Source organism: Macadamia integrifolia, chromosome 10, assembly GCF_013358625.1.
Source record: "Macadamia integrifolia cultivar HAES 741 chromosome 10, SCU_Mint_v3, whole genome shotgun sequence".
NCBI classification, from domain to species: domain Eukaryota; kingdom Viridiplantae; phylum Streptophyta; class Magnoliopsida; order Proteales; family Proteaceae; genus Macadamia; species Macadamia integrifolia.
In genome coordinates this window covers 32,070,961-32,086,877 of record NC_056566.1, presented here as the reverse complement: position 1 = coordinate 32,086,877, position 15,917 = coordinate 32,070,961, and the positions used below count along the sequence as shown (strand labels likewise).

General features: G+C 39.3%; 1 long non-coding RNA gene and 1 other non-coding gene across 2 annotated transcripts; one reads left to right on the top strand and one right to left on the bottom strand.

Moving 5' to 3' along the window:
• The first annotated feature begins 683 nt into the window (after positions 1–683).
• Positions 684–790, top strand: LOC122092507. Its single transcript, XR_006144169.1, has one exon. It is a non-coding gene; the product is annotated as a small nucleolar RNA R71 (small nucleolar RNA).
• Positions 791–8,532: 7,742 nt separating this feature from the next.
• Positions 8,533–12,643, bottom strand: LOC122090679. Its single transcript, XR_006143723.1, has 2 exons — positions 12,425–12,643; positions 8,533–8,871 (listed from the first exon to the last, which is right to left on the bottom strand). It is a non-coding gene; the product is annotated as an uncharacterized LOC122090679 (long non-coding RNA).
• Positions 12,644–15,917: the final 3,274 nt, after the last annotated feature.

Below are 15,917 nucleotides of genomic sequence, written 5' to 3'. Positions count from 1 at the left end.
TTTTCCAAGTCACTTATTCTACTTGCCTCTCCAGTGTTGGTAAACCTAGGGGGTTGCGGATAAGATGATAGGAGAGGGGCCCTAGGAAAACTAGCCTGAGGTCCTACATTTGACCTAGGAAAAGTATTTTGAGAAAAAGATTATTGTGCAAAGGGAGGCCTTTGGAGTCCAGGTTGACCTTGATTATGGAAATTGGAAGGCCCTGCTTGGTTGCCCTGATTCTAAGAGAAATTTATGTGATTTCTCCATCCTAGATTGTAGGTGTTACTATATGGATTGTTCTGGTATAAGGCATTAACACTATTATTAGAAGTGCCCCCAGAGGTGTTGGGGCATTCTTCTATGAGCATGTCCAGGGGACTGGCACCAAACATGAATCTTAACCAAATTGACTGATGATGGCTCTCTAGGAACAATAGCCTCAATTCTCTTGATTAGGCTATCCAAATGGGCTTCCTTGGATACTATCCCATCCACAAAATATTCTTTTTCCTCCTATAGTTCTTTCACTCTCATGGGTTGATTCTCACTCATGAGTTTTGTCAGCTAAGTCAAGTAAGAATTCCCATGCCTTTCCTTCATCTGTAAAGGATGTGAATCCCCCAGGGCATATAGACTCTATCATTTGTTTAGTTGGGTAATCAATACCCTCATAAATTATTTAACATAAATGCCATAAGTCTAGGCCATGGTGAGGGCATTCTTTGAGTAGATCCTTGAATCTGTCCATAAGTTTGGAAAAGGACTCACTAGGCTTTCGCCTAAACTGAATGATATCACTTCTAAGCTTATTGGTCTTGTAAGTTGGGAAAAACTTCTTAAGGAAGACAACTGTGAACTGTTCCCATGAGGTTATGGAATTTGTGGGTAACCCATACAACCACTTCTTAGTTTGGTCTTTTAATGAAAAAGTGATAAACCTAAGCTTAACAACATCATCAAAAAGCTGTTAGATCTTAATTAGAACACATACTTCTTCAAATTCCCTTAGAAATAGGTATGCATCCTCAGAGGTCAACCCATGGAAGTGAGGCAACATAGTGATGTATTGAGATTTGAGTTCAAAATTATTGCTCTGGGCTTATGGTAGAACTATGCAGGAAGGTTGGGCTATTCTAGCGGGGTAGAACCTATCTTTTAGAGATTTAGGTGAAGGGTTTTGATGTTGGTCTCCCATATTGAAAGGTTTTAAAGAAAGCAAACGTATAGGGTCACTACTTGTTGGATCTCTTCTTTCTAACCGATTCTTTGTATTACGTACCCACCTAACACTCATGCAACAGAAAACTACCCACAACTAGAGTAAGACAAGCACAAAAGAATGTTTTGATTTTTTTGAATTTTTTTTTTGGCTTTTTGGGAGCTTACCGATAGGGATCCGGGGTTGCTCAGGTAAATTCTTGAGGTACTGCTACAGGGCGAAACCTGTCTTTATCATACTGTGAGGCATGACGACCTCCATCGATACAACTATTATTGTTAATTGTTCTTAGGAATTCAATAAAAGAAAAGGAAAAACAAAACAAAGCAAACAAAGCACTCTGATTTACCAAAAGAAAGTGAAAAATAACATAGAACTGTCTCCCCGGCAACCGCGCCAAAAACTTGTTTGAGATTTTAAAATGTAACCGCAAGTGTACGGATCAGTGTAGCTATGGGTTGAACACAGGGAGAGCAACCACTTTATTTTTTTTTCTTTTAATAATGCGAGAGTGAACCGATTAATGGTTATGATCTAATTCTAATTACCGTCCTAAACATATGTATCTAAAATAACGTCCTAACCATTCGTCATCTAAGAATTTAAAGACTCAAACCACACAATTAAAATGAAATAAATAAATAACTGAAAATAAACAATCCACGCAATTAAAAAAAAAACAATAAAGGAAAAAATGCTGAAATAAAAATAAAGTAAAAGAAAAAGAGATAAAGCTAGAGAGAGACTCACAAGTAGGTTTCTCTACTTAGCCCGAGGGATGCATCATAATATGAGCTTCCCTACTTGACTAGAGAGTCACTCTTACAAGGGTTATTCTACTTGGCTTAAGGGAAAGTGAGACAATTAAAATAAAAGTAATAAATTAATGGTTCTATGGCTAAGAGGGTCAAAGCCAACACATACACTAGCCATGAACCTTAGGGAAAAGGGATAGCAATAATGTAACGACTGAAATTAAAATCTTAAATTAAGAAAGAAAGGAAAGTCAGAAGAGGAGGGGTGAGAGAAGACTACTGAAGGAGCCTACTTATTTGAACTTCAACCCTTGAACTGAAAACTTAATCGATTTGAGATACTACCAGTACTAAAAACCAAATCTAAAATAAACCAAATTTAAAATTTCTAGTACTAGAGAAAACAAATCTAAATAAAAAATAAATTGAACTTGAAAGACATGCTTCATAGCTTGTTCTTGTCACCTAAAACTAAGGCTATAACTAGAACTTGAAAATTACAACTTGAATTGCTTAAACAATAAAAATAAAAGACTAAATAAAAAATAAAAGTGCTTGCATTAATTCAATAAAAAGAACTTACAAAAGTATTTAAAGCATAAACCTAGAACTAGAGCTAGAGAAAGAAAACTAGAGAAAGAGATAGAAAACTAGAGAAAGAGATAGAGCAACTAAAAAAAAATCCAAGAAGAAGAATGAAGTGCCTCCTCCCCTTGTGTTAATTCTATTATATAGAGAATGGGGGAGGGAAGCTAAAGATTTTAGCTTCTAAAAAAATATATATATATTTTTTATCTTATTGATGAGGTTGAGGAGAGAGAAGATAGAATTATAGGAAGTAGGGAATCTCCAACGATTTTGCTTCATTTTTCCTTTTTTTTATTTATATTTTTTTATTTTCTCTCTCTTCTTCAAATGTGGGCAGCATCTTGGACGATTTTTTAATTATTTTTTTTTTATTTTTTCCCTTTTTTCTATTTTTCTCTTTATTTCCTTATTTCTCTCTCCTCTTGCGTAAGAAACACTTTGGCCAACCTCATTTAAGTGATAAGTAGGAAAGAGAATCTTCTAAAATATAAACCTCAATAAAATGGAGGTTAAGAGGTTCGAACTTGAGACCTCCTAATAAGGAAGGGATTTTGTACACCACAATTCACCAACTATGCTAAGTAGTTGTTGTTACAAAAAATGAATCTTCAATCACTTAAGGATATAGTCCATCGATCCTTGTTGGCATTTAAAATATTCCTTATACCTTTGGAAGAACTGCAGATGGGCTGGTTCTGCATCTCGGTTCAGTTCTGATCCATTATTCTCTTTCTGACCCGAAAAGAATAATCACTTGTACGGTTGACCAAACGAATGTGTACTTGCAATTGAACACGTCCATCTTGCTCAGAATTTCATCCTCTTCGCAACCATGAAAAGAAATAGAACCTCTTTACGTGTAAAATTAGAGATATAGCACCCGATAGTCCTTAAAGCCTTGAAAATGTAAAACCTGCAAAAAGAGAGTTAAACCCAAGGTAGCTCCATTCTAAATATGTAAAATGCATGTTTTACTACCCTAGATTTCACACATAAATTACTCATCAGTAGCTCTGACATCTGTCTTCCAATAATTTCATCACCTGCAAGGTGAGATAATTATATTTCTAGGTCGCTTTGCCCTTTCGGCTTGATATACAAGCTCTTCTCCTTCATCATCAATCACCTTAACTTATTTCTCGGCACACATCACATTTGCTCGATGAGTTGACAGCCAATCCATGCTCGGAATGATGTCAAAACTCTTCATGTTGAATTTGATAAGCTGAGCATCCAACTTCCTTCCACTAATTTCAACTGGACATGGCCCATACACCTCATTCAATTATGCTACCTTGCTTGTGGTTGTGCTAACAATCAATTTGTATTATAAAGCCTTGGGTGACATATCAAGCTTTCTAGCAAATCTCTTAGATATAAATGAATGCGAAGCTCCTGAGTCAAACAAGACATAGGATTGTATACCTGATATAGGAAAAACACCTAGCATAGCATTGCATATAAGTATAACAAGCTACTCAAAATTATCATAAAAGTTTCTTAATTAGAATTATACCTGCTACTACTTCTATGCTGGCCTTAGCCTCCTCAGCTCATAAGGCGTGCATCCTTCCCTGAGGCTGGTTTCCTTGAGTCAATGCAGGTCTATAGGCAAGGGGCTGATTTAGTGGTGCAGCTGATTTGTACTGGCAATCCTTGGTAAAATGCCCGTACGAGTGACCGTTATAACATCGGTTCTGGGGATGCCTGAACCGGAGCGGGGGCTCTCTGCATTGATCCTGGTACAGTAGGAGGACAAGGTGGTCTCGGGGTTGAAGGCATCATACTAGTGTTCAAGCGAGAAGATGAAGTGCTCGACTCACTAGTTGGTCTGGAAAGATAACCAAATGGCCTGTAGGGCTGCTTGTAAGAGGGACCATAACTATATGACCCACAGAAGTTCTTGCTCAGGCCACCCGAATCGAAAAATGGGTTTACCCTCTTCCAAAATCCTGGTGTAGGGACGGCTCTCCCTTCTTTTTGTCCTCTATTGCTTTGGCTTTTTGTACAATCTGAGCATAATCAGCTGGATCCAATGCCTCTAGCACTGTACCAATGGATATCTTCAATCCCTTCAGAAACTTCTTGGTTTTTTCCTCGGCTGTCTTCATATGGCAAGGAGAAAAATAGAACAAGCTCTTGTTGATAATTTAAAATAGTCTTGCTTCCTTGGGTTAATGCCACAAATTCCGTTTCCTTGTCGTCTTTGAAGCTTTAAGGATAGTAATTTAACAAGAACAATTCCTTGAATTGCTCCCATATAGGTTCTGGGTGAGTTACCATCAAGAAAGGCTTAGAAGTTTTCCACTATGAATCAATTTCATTTTTAAGTTACAATCCCGCATAGATGAGCTTCTGTGCCTCTGTGCAATCTACAATCTCAAATATCTTTTTCATCTTTTGGATCCATTGATCCGGCTCCAATAAATCACTACCCACCTTGGTAAACATAGGTGGCATGTACTTCTTAAAGGACTCAACCACCTTTGTCATACTGGTAGTTGGTGGGTGATAGGGTGGATAGGCCAGATAGTATGGGTAATGTGGAGACATTATGAATGCAGGAGTGCCGAATGGTGGAACCGATGGGGTTCCACTTGGTTGATCTTGTGGTGTTACCCCAGGTGGTTTCTCCTGGTTATCCTCCAGCACCTAACCCCATGGGTGGGTCCTATGGGACAACCACTCTAGGTTACTGACCCGGCCGAGTAGGGTTCAGATAATGTTGCATAGCAGTCATAAAGTTTGTTGCTATTGGAGCAACTACTGCTGAAATGCCTCTTGCGACTGTTGAATGAGTGTTGCAACATCACCTAGAGAGATGACAGGTGGGGGACCCGGAATCTCTTTCACAGGTGGGTTACCTTGAACTTCGTCTGGTCTAGGATTCACTTGTGGTCGTGGGTGTGAGGATTGCCCCACAGATTGAGGTCCATGGGGATTTGGTGGTTAACTAAGGAAATGGGGACCATGAGTGGTACCTCGAGCATTGCTACCGGATTTGGTGCATACTATGTTGTTCTGTACCTGAATTATATAAAAGTAAGCACTGATTAAATGCCACAGTATTCACATATACACTCATATTCAATTGTACTTTATGTCATAGATCACAATGTCACACCACACTATAGGCCTTTATGCACCTACATTTAATTATCAAGACATAAATCGGTCACACAACAATGCCTATATTATGCAGCAAAACACTCCCATTGGCACCTAATTAGGGCCCAATAGGCACAGAATACGAGAAATTCCAAACAGAGGGTGATCTGGGCCTTGAAACCCAAATCAATGGGCTAAACCGACGGGCAAGGCCAGGCTAGGGCCCACTGGTCGCAATCGAGGTGACTTAAAAAGGGTTTTAAAACCTCAATTTTTCCACTTTCTCATCTCCTCTCCAAGACTCAGAGCAAAGGCGATTTGAGGGACCATTCCAACAATCCCACTCGCGAGTTCACCTAACCATTTTGTGTTTAACTCTCTCCTCATCTTCTCCAATCCTCAAGTAAGTCTCTCTTCTTCTACTTTTCTTCTCAAACTTGGTTTTAGGTTTGTTTTTGTATTTATATGCTCAAAAATTGATTTTTCTGTTGATTCTTCTTACCATAGGAGTCATGTGTGTGAATATAGCATTCCATTTGTGATCTTCACTTGTATTATTTTACCGACCTATGGAGAGTTGACTCTCATTTTTCCCTAGATTCCCCCTTTTGGGCTCGGCTTTTTATAGTTTGACCTCAATTACCCCTATTTATATAATTTTTTGAGGTTTTCATACTCCTTCACTTGCTATCTCCAATTTCCATCATTGCTTTATAAATTTATATTTTATTTTATTCTGATTTTACCCATTCTAAGAGGTCTCTCACATCTCTTTCTCATGGGTTGGCTTGATAATACTAAGATATCACATCCTCACTCAATTGCACATTTTTATGCCTTAATTGATCCATTTCATCTTCAAAACTAATCATTATACAATGTGTCTCTTATCCATGATTCTATCATGTTCCTCGTCATAGCATCAAACATAACTGTCGTCATCCTTATTTTTTTGAACTTGGTTAGTAGAAGCTTTATTTGGGGGTTTTCATTGGTTTTCCTTCTTTTAATGCTACAAGCGCCCCCCTTTTTATAAAATTCCATATTGTGTTCACCTTGATATATATACACCATGATTTTCATGATAGATCATTGCTACGCTGCCATATCCATACTTGTGGTGCTATTTGCGTAGTCTAAACTTATTCTTTTGGTTACCTATGTTCGCTTAAATCTTGTCCCATTACTTATATGTTTCCTTTGAAAATCTCTAGGATGTCATCTCGAAAGGGTAAGGAAGCCGCTTCATCCTTTAGAAGGCGCAAAGCCACGACCTCTAAGAAGAAGTGTGGGGTCGAGTTACTCTTCCCAACCTACACAGCGTAGGAGAGAAGCTCCTATAGACCTTAAAGACTATGACGAGGGTCTTTTCCACAGTATGGAGGCGGCTGTAGCTTGGCCAATATTCTCTAAGAAGTCTGTTATGATGGCGAAGATAGTGATGGTAGAAGATTTTGAGGGTTTTCAGATGCTGGACAAGTTCACAGCATTGGGTTGGCAATCTATGCTTCACCCCGACCAACCCTGCTATGAGGATCTAGTCTGATATCTCTACTGTAACCTAGAGGTGTCTTTTTAGAATGGGGAGTACTATCCCCGTCAACAAATCAACAGTCAATATAATGGCATTGGTGGATGGTGCCTTGCGTTTATGCCTCCCATATATCATGTTGAAGACCATGGAGTACCATACAACACACCCCAAGGACGTAGGATTCCCATATGGCAGGTCACTTACCAAGGTCTTTGAGTACTTCCAGGTGGACCTACAAGGCGAGGAAGGAAAGTATCCCGTGGATAGGTTCACCAGGGAGAACTTATTAAGGATGGGCCTACAAAGTCGTATGGGTGAACCTCAGGAGGCAGGAGTTCAAGGAGCAGAGGGTAAAGAGCATGTGGGTATAGAAGATAAGGATGACAGTGAGGAGGATGAGGACTACATCCCTCATCATGATGATGAGGAGATCCTTGAGGAGGAGCCTCTTGATATAAGGGATGCGGATCCACATTTCAGAGCTCCACCATCTTCAGGTGGGGCATTTGATTTTTAGAGTATGATGGACAGCATGAAAGCCCTAAAAGATGGGCAAGATCAGATTTTGAGACGATTAGATGAGAGTGCCACAAGAGAGAGGGCACTTCAAGACAATCAGGCAAAGATCCTAGAGAGGATGGAGGAGAGTACAACTCATGAGTTGGCGATGCAGAATAGGCTTGGGGGCCAAGGCGCTCCTTCTAATCTTATATTCTATGTGGTGGTTATGAATCTATGGTGGTTTGTATATTTTGATACATTTTCTATGGTTTGGACTGGGTGGTGTACTTAAGATGATATTTGTTATCTTTGGATAGTTCTTTTTTTTTTTTTTTTTTTGTGGACTTCTTGTAATTTGGCAGTGACTATGTCGGTCACCACATTTTTTTTGTTATGTTTATATTTATGATCTATTAGGCGGTAACTTTAAAATTTTTGGTATTCTCATTATAGCGCCGTTACGTTGTCAAATTTTTTTTAGAATTAGCAATCAATAGTTTATGGAATCGGCCAATTGGCCTTATGTTAATCTTATTAGGCTCTCCTCTCGTGCATGTAATGGAATGTAAGAATTTAAAATTTTTTATCTTATTATAGGTTTTAATTCTTTAAAGCTTTTATATTTACCCAACGTCGAGTCCCATTATAAAATTCTATAGGGATCTATCTTTCATGCTGTGAGTGGGTAAAGCATTGTGCTCTGATACCACCGTTGTCATACTTCGTTCTCATAGAATCGGACTAGTGACCAAGTTAACTCTTATTAACCCAAAATCTATCAGGATCATCTGATGCAGTAACCATAACACAACATACACTCAACTAAAAGAAAGAAAAATCTATAATTTAACAGAAGTCTTGTATGTATATACTTGTAAATACCCCAATACTCTTGATACCCAAATTGTGTTACATAGTACGTTTACATGTGAGCCTGTAGGAGTGATATATATATATATATATATATAAAATACAATTTAAATATCCAAAGCACCAAAAAGGTAACATAACAAAGAATGAAAAAGAATCCCAGATCGGGTATCACTGTTGCTGTCCTGCAACATAGCTCTTGCACTGGCACTCATCATCGTGCCCAAGATCTTCAGGGGCCCACCAGTCCTCGGGTGAAAATTCTACAATGGGACTCGGATCTAGCTCCCCAGCTGAAAAACCTGCAAGATCATCTAAAAATGGTGTGCACATGGGATGAGCTCACTAACCCAGTAAGTAAAAAGAAAGACCAAGTAAGCATTCACAGTACAAATGAACCTATATACATGCAAGTCCATTTTATTATCCTAAATCACGTAAGCAACATTTCTAAGTAATAGTTATATGCTACACACAGCCATAGTGTGTGTATGCGTTGGGTACGCGATACCCCCGTAGGGTTGTCGGAGAAGGCCAGCCGTGGGTACCGAAAAAATAAATTGCTATTCCTCAGTGACATTAAAGTAATTTACTGTTCCTCAGTGACATTAAAGTAAATTGGGACTTGTTCTACATTAAATTAAATTGGGTATTGCCCTGCATTAAAGTAAATAATACGATTGACCCTTTGATTATATCACCAAAGTTGTCGACTGTCCTAGTGATCAGTCGAGCGTACTTCTAACCGCCACCGCTGGTACACAACCTCAGACTTCCCCCCAGTGATATACCTAGTACCTAAACTCTTGCTGGAAAGGGTCGTAGAACAGGGAGATGTCATTCCTAACCACATGCTTCTATATGAGATAGTGTGACTGCATAGTGCCACCGAGTCCCATTCCACAGACCACCAATGCATTCGTTTCTAAGCCAACTACGGCATCTAATCTAGCAATACATCATATTCAATAATTAAAATCATCTATCTCATAATCTATAGCAGGAATTAAGCATTTAATGATTGAAGTACAACATAACCATGGTTTTAAGTATCTCCGATACCGATACGATACTCTCCGATACGTATCTTAAATTTAGTCAGTCGATACGATACACACTGATACGATACATTGAATTTTTTAAATCATTTCGTATCGATATATATCCTACAATACATACCGATATGCATCAATACACCACTAATACACATCGATACGATACGACATGCCTCGATACGACTCTATGAAAATTATAAAATTGAGGTAAAATGTACGTTTCGATATGTATTGGTACGTATCGGTGAGTATCAGTATGTATCGATCGGTACGTATCGGTATATATCAGCACGTATCGGTGAGTATCGATATATATATATCGGTACGTGTCGGTGAGTATCGATACGTATAAGCGCTATGGTCATATAATGGCCAATATGGGTAATTTTTCAGGAAAAAACGATTTTTTGAAGGGTTTTTGTTCCAAAGTTGCTGTCAGTCATATTTCTCTCTAACTAAAGTGAAAATCAAGGTTGGTAACAAGGATTTTACATTTATGGGACAACTACAGACCTTGAATTCTTAGTACGATACCCTCAATTTAGTGTTTATACATAATACATGTTATCAATAGCTTTTTTTAACAAATTCTTTATGCAAAAGTGTTTAAAAAAATGTTTCCTATCCATTTATGTGTGTATCTTTAGCGTATCTTAGTGTATCTCCGATACGATACGATACCCTCCGATACGTATCTTAATTTTGGCCGACCGATACGGCGATCGATACCGATACTTTAATCCTTGAACATAACAAATCATAAACGAGTTTTATAATGCACAAGACAGTGCATGCAACTGGCATTTGTGGATGGTTAGTCTACACACAATAATATAATGATGACATGACTAATCTACAACAATAATGGAATGATGTAAAAACAATCCAAAAAAATAAAGTTAACGTCCTCTCCCCGCTTACTTGTTATATACAATAGCTCATGCCTGGTACGAGGGAGATTCGATGCGAGAAGACGTAAGTTCCTAGTATAACCTAACATAAGCAAGTAAGTTTAGCATTTTGCCACTTTGGGGTAAAAATCAATGAAGTATGATATTCAAAACATGTTTAAAATCACAAAAGAAGGTTGCACGACAAATTCAGGCCCCATCAAAGTCCGATAGGCCTCATTTGTAGGTCAATTGGCGGGCCAGTGCTCGTAAATCATTGCCTGTCGGTTGGGCCAGGGGCTCTGCTAGGACCGATGGGCCAAGAGCGACGGGATAGGTCGCCCACCGATCTTTTCCCACCACTAGACCTAGGGGAGCTGCCAGGATCGGTGGGCCAAGTCACCCATCGGTTTTACCAGCCAGTCGAGCTAGAAACCTAACTAGGACAGGCGGGCTCCGGATTTATGGGTCCATCACTTCCCAGGGCAACCACCAATTAGAACCAGGATTCTGTTGTTCACTTCCATTCTTCATCCCCTCTTGTAAAAAACCATAAAGGGTCGATTTGACTGTATCTTCCACACATCTATGGTCCCATATTTTGATTCTAACCTAGATCAAGGGTCGATTCAAAGTTTTAAGCACCGATCTTACCTCTTTGTCAAGAACACCTTCAAAACTCCCAATCTCTTCTTCAGCTCAAGAAATCATCAAATGCTCTTCAAATCTTGTAATTTCTTCACCTAAACTTTCAAAATCAACATGTAGGTCTTCTATTGAACCTTAGATTCATTTTTTCAAGTGGGATTAACAAGATCTAAAGGATTTCTACCCAAATCAAAGGGTTTCACTTAGGGTTTCTTGAGGGTTTAAGACTCTCACTTCAAATCGTAGATGTCAAGATGAGGATCACATTTCCAGTGTTGAAATGGAAAGATCTAACCTTGGCGACACACAGGGAGCAATTCTTCTTCTTCTTCCCTTTTTTCTTCCTTTCTTTCTCTCTCTTCTTTACTCTTCTCATCCACCTTGTAAAACATTAAATGAGGGAAAGGATGGGTAATAACTGCTATTTATACCTGGGTCAAAATATCTAATGACTAGATTGGTAGGTCACACTTAGGGGTGTCAATCCGTGGCCCGACCCGACTAAACCAATCGGGACCGACCATTTATAGACCGACCCGACTCGAACCGTTTATTAAACATGTCGGGCTTAAGCCTGGCCCATTTATAAATGGTCGGTCTCGGTTTTGCTACTTGGACCGTCGGGCGCCCGACCGAGACCGACTGAATAACGCCCGACTGAGACCGGCCTATTGTGCACCAACTTGGCCCGACCCTTTAATGATTGTAGAATACCTATTTTACCCCCCAAATTAAAGAATAAAAACTAAAAAGTAAAGACATGTTCACATTTTAAATAATGATTATATTTGGTATCATTTATTGATTTATTTTTATTTTTTTGGGTTTGCATGAGTGGGCCGAAATATAAGAGCACATTTTAAAGAGGGCTCGTTTAAAAACCGGTTAAAGCCCCTTTAACATTAAACATGTCCGTAGCCCAGTTAAGGCCCGACTAAAGCCCGATTAAGGTAGCCCGATTATAGCCCGAGACCGACCGACCGAATATAAAGTGTACCATGCCCTCAATAACTAAACCCGATTAGTTAAATGGGCGGACACGGTGTAGCCTTTGAAAGTCTTCAAGCCCGATTAAGCCCGATCGAAACCAGACCGGCCCGACCAGTTGACACCCCTAGTCACACTGGTGGGTCCGACCCACCTATGACCACTCACCAATCGGCCAAAACTTAGTCAATTAATTGGGATTTTGATGGGACTCGACTCCCGACATATATTTCACTCTCAGTATATGATTTAAAAATACGTACTCATCATAAAATACGGCTACGTACCTTTATTATCCGTATAAGGCCTTGTGATACGTGCAAGTGCACGGCTTGGGCACGCAGACTTCATTAGGCATTGGTTCAGATTTATCTAGCCAACCCGAGTTTAGAGTCACCCTTGCCATCATGTTTCATAGGGTACCTATCTCAACTCGTTCGGGTTTAGATCTTGTACAACCAAACCAAACCAAACCAAACCAACCAGGTAAATAAACTGGGTTTAGACAGTAGGGTATCACAAAACCCACCTCTTCACCATAGAAACTCCAAATTCTGTCTTCATCTCCCACATCAACGTAGCCATATTCCTTTCTCTGCAAGTCCAAGAACTCAAATCACAAATTTAAAATCAAAAACTTATGATCCCCGTATGTATTGGCAATGACAAGCGAAACTATATCGATGAATAAAGAATTCTTGCACACAGTAATGGGGTCTCTTTATTATTATTCCAAACCCTAACAACAACTTCATTGCCACCTGTTAGGAAAAAGAAATAATAATTTCCTATTTTTTTTTTACTATAAGTCAGCAAGAACATATTAAAAATTAAAGATAATATTTACAAGATTAACGTCTAGGCACACCCAGACGAAAAAGGACAAAAGTGATTTCCCTTTCCACCTTCGGCATTGCCATCAGCAAAAAGGAAATCAACACAAATACTTTTTGCCTTACGATTCCACCTTCAGCATTGCCATCAGCAGAAACTAAAAGACAAAAAAGCACAATTACATCTATAAATATAAAATTTTATTCAAATCTATACCTTGGTCTATGTAAGCCATCCCATAAAATCTCAACCCTAACAAAAGATGGACGCTCCCAAGAAAAGGAAGCTTGAAGGTGAGCACTCCTTTTTTGCCAACATATCTATTATTGTGTTTGCCTCCTTAAAGCAATGATTGATATTCCAAGTAATTGAGGAGCGATACTGTTTGAGATATCTCCATATTTGCCGAAAACTCCATGGAATTGATTGACTTCTTACAGATAGGACAATAGTGCTAGAGTCACAATAAATAATAAGTCTATTGATTCCTTTTCCTCGAGCCAATTCCGAACCAATTATCAATCATTTATTATATCGTTATTCCACCATCTTTGATTAATCTATGATTTTTGTTATGGATTGTGAGTGTAAGGTATTGCTTCTGAGATTGTGACAGGTCTTGTAGGATTTTGGTAAGGATCCTAGTCACATTTCTAGTATTTTAAGGATTGGATGTGACAATCTTGATATGGTGCTTCTCTTATTTCTAGTATTTTAAGGATTGGATGTGACAATCTTGATATGGTGCTTCTCTTAATATCTTATTTTCAGTGCGTCTCCCAGTTTCTATCAGGGCATCAGAAGTTTACAAGTGATGGCCATATATGACATCGTAATATAGCTTTAAGTTATTTTCAAATAGCATTTGTACTAATTTCACTTTAGATGGGTGATCCACCATCTCTGCTACTAAATAATGTAATATCGTCAAAAAATTCGGTAAATCCTTCCTTGGGGAATTGTCATAAGGTTTCCAATTTACAACGTTTCACATCCACTTTTGTATTGTATGAATACTACCTATTGAAAGACTTTATAACAAATGCCTAATTTTGAGTTTTGAAGTGATCTGAATTTATAAACCATTGCAATACTGCCCCAGATAAGGTTAGCATAAAGGCTTAGCCCGTTTCTCATTCGTGAGCTGCCATGGTTTGGCTATACTAATAAAAAGTTTCAGATGGACCTTGTGATCTCTTATCCATCAAACTTGTCTATTTGTCACTTGAATTGTTATACCCTACTTTTTAAACCTGGTTTAATTACACGTTTGACCCGGTTTAACCATGCAGGACCCGAACCAGAGAGGGTTAAGACGGGTTCCTTATGGACTATGATGGAAAGGGTGACTTTGACCACAGATCGGCCAGATAAGTCCAAGTCAGTGTCAGAGGAGACGGGTGTACCCAAGCCGTGTACATACACGTACCATGAGGCCATGTACGGGTAACGCTGGTATGTAGTCGTATCCTAAAGTGTATACGTATAATATACCTTGTGCCGAGAGTCGAATTCCATCAAAATCCCACTTGTTGACTAAGTTTCGACCCTCAGGTGGGCGGTCACAGGCGGGCGCATCCGCCCCCCTGAGTAACCCACCCATGTGGTTACTAGATATTTTAAAGTATAAATAACATTTATTGTGTTTTTCCTTTTCTCATTTATTACATTAAAGGGTTGGTGATAAGAGTAAAGAGGAGAGAGAAAAGAAGGGAAGAAAAGAGAACGAAGAAGAAAAAAGGGGAAGAAAGAGGAGGAAGGAATGACTTTGAGCAATGCCAAGGTTTGATCTTCCCATTCCGACGCCGGAAGAGTGATCCTCAACACAAGATCTACGATTGGAGGTGAGCAAAGACTATGCTTCTTAAACTTTTACCAAACCCAAGTGAAACCCTTGATTTCGGTAGAGTTCCTTGAGATCTTATAAATCCCACTTGAGATGATGAATCTAAGGTTTAATAGATGGTCTATGTGTTGATTTTGAAAGATTTGAATAAGTGTTTACAAGATTTGAGAAGCATTGGTGATTTCTTGAGCTAAGAAGTGATTTTGGGATTTTGAAAGAGTTCTTGAGCAAAGAAGGTAAGATGGCTTTTCAATCCTTAAATCTAGCTTAAATCTAGGTTAGAATTATCTTATAAGACCTTAGATGTGTGAAAAATGTGATTGAAAAAGCCTCAATCCCAAGGTTGGGGAAAGTTTCAAGGAAGAAAGCAAATTTTTACCCCCTCAGGTGGGTGAGGGCCGGCGGGCCGACCAGCCCGCTTGAGAGCACCCGCTTGAGAGGGTAGACCCTCGGTTCCCACCGGTGGGTGAGAACCGATGGGCCGACTAGCCTGCCTGAGGGTACTCGCCTGAGAGGGCAAGCCCCTCGATTCCCATCGACGGGTGAGTACCGACGGGCCAACCCGCCCGCCTGAGAAGACCTGTGGGTCAGCCCGCCCACCTGAGAAGACAGGTGGACGAAGGCAGGTGGGCTGTCTGACCCACCCGTGGGGCCCCCAACATGATTTTTGTGTCCGAAATGGACCCAAAAAGGACAGACAACCTTCTTTTATGGTTTTAACATGATTTAACCATCAAATCTTATTAGTTTTAACTCCAAGGTGGTGAAGTGCTAACCCCATTCACTTATGATAGGTTCACTAGAAACTTACGTTTCTCGCGTCGGATCTCACCCGTACCGGGCGTGAGTCTTTATACACAACAGGTAAATGGGAAGAGGACGTTTGACTTTATTTTAAGACTTGTTTGACATCATTCAATTGTATCTAGACTAGCCATGTCATCATACAAATTATGTGTAGCTTAGTCATCCTCATATGATTATGATATGTGTGTCGTGTTTTACATTCTCAGTGCTAAATGATTGATGTACTTATGTGATGAATGGTTGGATTACTGTTCATGATGCATTATTAGACTAGACGCCGCAGTCGGCATGAA